Raw genomic sequence first — 6856 nt, forward strand, 5'->3', positions numbered from 1 at the left:
AGAGCTTCTGAGCTTCTTAAACATATTTTGCATTTTCCTCCAAAACCACCCCAGGCAGTGCATTTTAGACACCCACTGCCATCTATGTTAATTTTTTTTTAATTGCCCACACAGTTCCTTATGAACTTGCCCCATGTCACTGTAAACACATGCCTTCAGGCATTTTGAGAATACTGGCTGTCTGTTATTTATGCCTTTCATAATCTTAAACCAACTATCAGATCTCCCCTCAGCTTCTACTGCTACAGAAAAAAACAAGCTAAGTTTGCCCAATCTTTCCTTATGGCACATCCACTGCAACCCAGAAAATGTTCTGCACCCTCTCCAAAGCCTCTCTATTCTTTTTACAATGGGTCGACCAAAACTGAATGTAATATTCCATATGTGGTCTAACTAGAGTTTTATAAAGGTTCAACATAGCTTCCCAACTCTTGAACTCGATTCCTTGACTAATAAAGGCCAGCCTGCCACATGCTACCTTTATCACCCATCTGTGTAGCCACCTCAGAAAGCTGAAGACTTCCCTGCCATCCTGCTTCATTCTTTCCAACAGTACTTTACCTACTGGGGCCCTGAACAATTTGAAAATGTGTTTTAACTACACATTCCCCATATTAACATTTTTTAACTCTTAATACACTTGCAATCTATTTATTCTTGTCAACTTGCCACCAAATTTTGTTGTTACATTACTTATGCTTTGTTAACCTTTCCAGTATTCCATCCTCCTTCCAACTTTGCCTTTTTGGATACTTCCTTACCATTTCTCCCCTTCCTGTTCCTGCCCCAGCACCCCACCATCAATGCTCTCTTAACATTCTAGTTCTGGTGAATTTTTTTTCCCCTCCCCATTTTGCAGCCTAACCCCTTGACTTTTTTAACATTTTTCCTTTTTTCAGATTTCTAGTATCTATAAAATTCTTCTGTGTATCATGGATTTAAAAAATCGTGCATATCTCTCTACAAAATACCGGTATTAGAAGTGCAAGCAGCCGGTCTGTTCACTGGATCTTGGTGATTTTTTTTTCAACTTTTGCAGATATTATCCTTTTTCTGAGATGGCTGTCATTTCTCAAGATTGAAATATGGAACAAATCTCAGTGGCATAATGTTATTTTGCCCAAGGGTTCTCTTTTTAAAGGTATGAGCTTGCATTGAATTTGACTGCAGAGCACTGTCCAAATTTGCACTATAGTATTATTTATACACTGATAATCTTCAGAAAATTTGCCAATGAGGTGCACTTGAAAATGTTTTTGACTGAAGTATAATTATGGCCATAATGTTGCTACCTTTTTTTCACTGCTCCCCACCCCGCCCCCTTTGCTGTTGAGACATGGGTATCACGTTCTCACCTTGACCAATCTACTCCCTGGAATCCAAAGGTAAAATTGGTGAACTTTCTGGTTCTTATGATTCAAGAGCCACACTGACTACCTATTGAATCAAGGAGCAATGGAGAATAAAACTTGCACACACCCGGTATTCATGATTGCTTTATCATTATGCAAATATCTAATATCTGACAAGAAATAGCTCTATATCCAACAATGGCAAGTGTTTACCATTTCAGAGGCAATATCTTTTCATTCAATAAGAAAATACTGGGGGAGGGGAAAAATGTAATTTGTTCTAAAATTGCCTTGCAGGCTGGGATAAGGAAGATGTGGAAGTATTTCTTATGAACAATGGTTGCTTGGAGACCTGCAAATTCAGTGTGTACTTTTTTTGCATGTATATCCTCATTTCGGAATCATTCAGGTTTCCCTGAGATCAGAACTATATTTAGTGTAGGGTTAAACAAAGGAATGAAAAATTGCATGCTATAGTGTAGGCGATTGCTAGCATTTAGAATCCTGTTTAAGGTGCTTTAAAATTGTATTTGCTTGCAGCCTAGGAAAGGCTTCATTTTGTATTTAGTACAGTAGTTGGCATGTCGCTTACAGCTGCAGTGATACTACACCTGAAATATTGTGTACATTTCTGGTGTAATTAAGCTAGAGAGGGTGCAGAAGAGATTTGCAAGGAAGTTGTTAGGATTGGAAGGCTTGAGTTGTGAGGGAAAACTGGATCGGTTGGGACTGTTTTCCCTGGAGTGAGGGAGACTGCAAGGCATGGTGGTTAGTGTAATGCTTTACAGTGCTAGCAACCAGAGTTTATTTCCCACTGCTGCCTGTAAGGAGTTTGTACATTCTCCCCATGACCACATGGGCTTCCTGGCTTCCTCCCACACTACAAAGATGCACAGGTTAGTAGGTAATTGGTCACATGGCTGTAATTGAGCAGCATAGGCTTGTTGGGCTGGAAGGACCTATAATCGTGTTATATCGCTAAATAAAACTAAATAAAAATGTGACCTTATGAGTGCTTTTATAAAATCATGGAGGGTGTAAACAAGTGGATATTTGGTCCAATTCTGAAAGAGAACAAAACAAAAATTATGAAGTTCAGAAGAGAAACATTTAAGTACATTTCAAGCTTGTGAGCACTTTGGATGTGGAGTGAAGTTTCTGGTAAAGGGACCTAAAAATCTTAAATTAAATTAAGCCAATTTTACTAAAAAGTATTTATAATTTGAAGGTCTATGGGTTAATATATGCAATTAATAACTAATTGTATAGTGAAGAGCCAGTAATTTTTTGCAAAAAATAATAACTTCTGAGCTGTAACCTCAAGCATCCTGGCTTAGATTAATCAAACTAGTAAATGGTTTGAGACTGCTTTGTCAGCCCGAAGCAATTTCAATTGGTTCAGTCAATGATTACCATAGGGATTTGTCTCGAAGAAAACTCATCACACTATAAATAGTAAAGCTCACAGTGGTGATGCACTTACTGCAACTTTAATGACCATTTTATCTCAGATTTTGCCATCTGTATTAGTTTTAATACTGGCATTTTTGTGGGTGCTGATCAGTAACTTTTAGTGTGGCTTCAGTGGGAACCAAGTTTGTCAGGAGAAATATTACAGCTTAAAAAGGGCACGTTAAGTTCAAAAATTTATTTCACTGAATCTTTTCACTTAGAATGAAAGAGGGGACTAAATTATCAGGAAAATTATTACAGCAATATTCAAATTTACAGTATAGATATGTATTCAAAGAAAAATAGAATGCAAAGGTAAGTGAATGGGTCTACAAAAATGAGAACTTTTTTGGAACAGTGAAAGACCAGTCATATTTATCCATAACTAATTTTAAAACACTCCTTCACAATTGATTCAGAGACTGCACCACATTAGTGGTGCTTAATTACTATACTTTCCACATGCACTCAAATGAAACAGATTCTTCATCTTATTAAATGAACTGAATAATGTGGTAAAATTGTTTCAATGCACAAGAGCAGTTATTTGCCACATCCCAAATGCAGGTTCTGATCTGGATGACCAGGATAATGGTATTTTAGTGCAAGAGATATTGTCAGCATTCAGATATGCTCTTCTCATTTGAGCTGCAAAATGTTGTTTTAACTTTAAAATAGTAGTGAGATCAAGGGTGCAGTGAGATTAGTGGTTGGCCTGTATTTGGAAAAGACATTCAGTGATGGTGTAAAGATTTTGATCTCTCTTGGGTATAGAACATAAAACAGTACAGTACAGCACAGAATAAGCCCTTTAGCCCACAATGGCTGGGACTTTTTTCTGGAGTGAAGGAAGCAGAGAGGCATGGTAATGTGGTGGTTAATATGACACTTTACAGCGCTAGTGATCAGTGTTCATTTCCCATCACTGTGAGGATTTTGTATGTTCACATTCCAAAGATGCATGGTAAATTAGTCACATGGGTGAAATTAGACAGCACAAGCTTGTTGGGCAGGAAATGCCTGTAACTGCTACATCACTAAATACATAAAACAATGTTGTTCCAACATTTTAACCTATTCTTAAGATCAATCCAATTCTTCCTTCCCACATAGTTTTCCATTTTTCTGTCATCCATGGTTAATTGGTCTTTGTAAATTGTTCCACAATTAGGTTAGGGTTAATCGGGTTTATAGGGTTTCTGGGGTGTCGTGGCTGGAAGGGCCTACTCCGTGCTGTAAATTAAATAAGTGTGCCTATCAAAGTCTCTTAAATGTAGCTAATGTATCTGACTCTGCCATCACCCCTGGCAGAGCATTCCACACACACCCAACACTCTGTGTAAAATACTCAGCTGTGCTATACTTTCCCCCAATCACCTTAAAATCACACCCCGCCCCCATTTTATAATGCAAAATGTACATTTAGTGGCCACTTTATTAGATTCACATGTTCACCTGCTCATTAATGCAAATATCTAATCAGCCAATCATGCAGCAGCAACTCGATGCCTAAAAGCATGCAGACAAGAGGTTCAGTTGTTCAGACCAAACAGAATGGGGAAGAAATGTGATGTAAGTGACTTTGACCATGAAATAATTGCTAGTGCAAGACAAGGGTGATTTCAGTATCTCAGAAACAGCAGTCTCCTGGGATTTTCTAAAGTTTATATAGAATGGTATGAAAAACAAAGCATTCAGTGAGAGGCAGTTCTGTGGGTGAAAATGCATTGTTAATGAGACAGGAGAATGGCCAGACTGGTTCAAGCTGATAGGAAGGCGACAGTAGCTCAAAATAACCACACATTATAACAGCGGTGTGCAGGAGAGCTTCTCTGAAGCACAATATATTGAGCCTTGAGGTGGATGGGCTACAGCAGCAGAAGACCACACTGGGTTGCGCTGCTGTGCCTAATAAAATGGCCACATTATCTATTAACAACATTCCTATCTAAGAGTCTCTTAAATGTCCCTCATATCTGCCTCTCTCTGCACCTCTGGCAGGGCATTCCACACACCTACCACTCTTAGAGTAAAATACTTGCCTCCAGCGTCACCTTATATTTCCCTCCAGTCACCTTAAAATTATAGCCCCTGCTTTATAATGGAAAATATGTTTTGCATTTTAAAACTCTAGTATTACTATAGAATGAAAGGAGGCCATTTAGACTGCTTTCTGAAATTGCAACCCATTCAAAATTTCAATGGTGATGCAATTTGTTTCTTGAAGTATACAATTTCATATCAAAAGTGATAATTGATTCTGCTTCCATTTTAGACAGTGTTGCTAGACATACAAATTGCTGGAAGAACTCAGCAAGTCAGGCACCATCTATGGAGGGAAATGAATAGTTGACATTTTTGACTGAGGTATTTCATCAGGAAGAGGCCTGATCTGCTCTGCCCTTCATCATTGCTGCTTGACCTGCTCAGTTCTTTCAGAATTTCATGTGTGGGTTGCAGTAAGATAGCAAGGGCTGCAATTATAAGATAAGACAGGGCAGATGCCAGAAATTTGAAATAAACCACAACACTAAACATTACTCATGGCATCCATGGAGAGAAAACAAAGACAATGCTTTGTCTTGTTGATTTTTTTTTTTGGAATCGGCTATTTCTGATACATAATGGAAAGACGAGTTGTTGATTGCAACACCGAGGCCAGAAGGGCATAAAATTATTTGTCAAGACAATTATTGTTGCTTGGGCTTGTATTGGGCTTCAGTTGAACAAATCAAGCTGTAAGGACAGAGGTCGGTGTGGAGGTAGAATCAACGCAACTGGAGGCTCAGGATCACCCTTGCATTCCAAACAAAGCTGTTCTGCAGAGTGGCCTCTACCTGCATTTAATTTCTCCAGTTAAGAGGAGACCACATTGTAACTACCAAATGAAATACAATGAACTGGAAGACATCATTATTGCTTCATCTAGAAGGGGTTTCTGGATCTGTGGTCCCAAGGAAAGGAAGAAGGCAAAGGGGCAATTTTATTTTAATCACCTACCATTGCATTGGTAGCAGTCAGAGGAGGAGTGGATATTGGTGAAAGTGGAGGAGTTGTAGAAGGAACTTCACCTTTTCAATGCGGAAAGAAGATATAATCTGATGGTTGTATTGTGTTTAGAAGTGGCAGAAGTTATTAAGCGTGGTCGGTTAAACGTGGAGGTTACTGGGGTGATTTTCAGGAAAGGAGGCAAAGCAAATTCCAATACCTTAAATCTCTGTTCTATGTCTCTTGTCCCTTCCAGCTGAAAATGTTACCTTATTCTCTGTGAAGACTTTATCTAATCAACACCAACCTTTCTCAGCAATTGAGGAGAAGCATCCACAGAATTTCTGACTCATCCATATATCTGAAGACCCTCATTCTTGAAACATTCCATTAAATCTTTTCTCTGCTCTGTGGGGTATTTGCCAATTCCCTATAGCTTTGAAAAAAGCTGTATGCCAACCAGAGAACAACAGCAGAGGGCATCCATGCTGATGTTATAATCTGAGCAGAGATAAGTAACCACCATAGATTCACAACCTCGCTTACTGTGCCTGGGAAGGGTAGAATGTGCCAGGCGTCCCCAGAGGTGGAATTGTGATTATCTGTGAGCTGGGAGAAATATCCAGTTGGGATACTTCAGTGAGGTGTTACTGCCCGTTATTTCGCTGATTAACGACCTTGACTGGAAAAACACAATTGTTCTGGAATCAGCAATGAAGAACCCTTCAGGGAGATAATCTGATGAATATCACAGGGTTGATCATCATGGGAGTGTTCTTCAGCCACCTTCCCTCAATAGTTAAAGAAATTAGTTACTGGGAAGCGTGCACTGAGAAACAATGAAAAGCTTATGATCTGTATGCATCTTACACAGATCATGTCATGCATAATTACATCAAGGTAGTAAAAAAGGAAACAACATACACTCAGTGGTCACTTTATTAGGTACGGGGGGGGGGGGGTTATACATCAGTCAGACCTTTCATCTGAGCAGAGAACAGATAGTTTTCAATGGCAGAGAAAGTAGGAAAGGATAGGTAGAACTAAGGGAAAATCTCTAATAA

Source organism: Hemitrygon akajei, chromosome 27, assembly GCF_048418815.1.
Source record: "Hemitrygon akajei chromosome 27, sHemAka1.3, whole genome shotgun sequence".
Lineage (NCBI taxonomy): Eukaryota > Metazoa > Chordata > Chondrichthyes > Myliobatiformes > Dasyatidae > Hemitrygon > Hemitrygon akajei.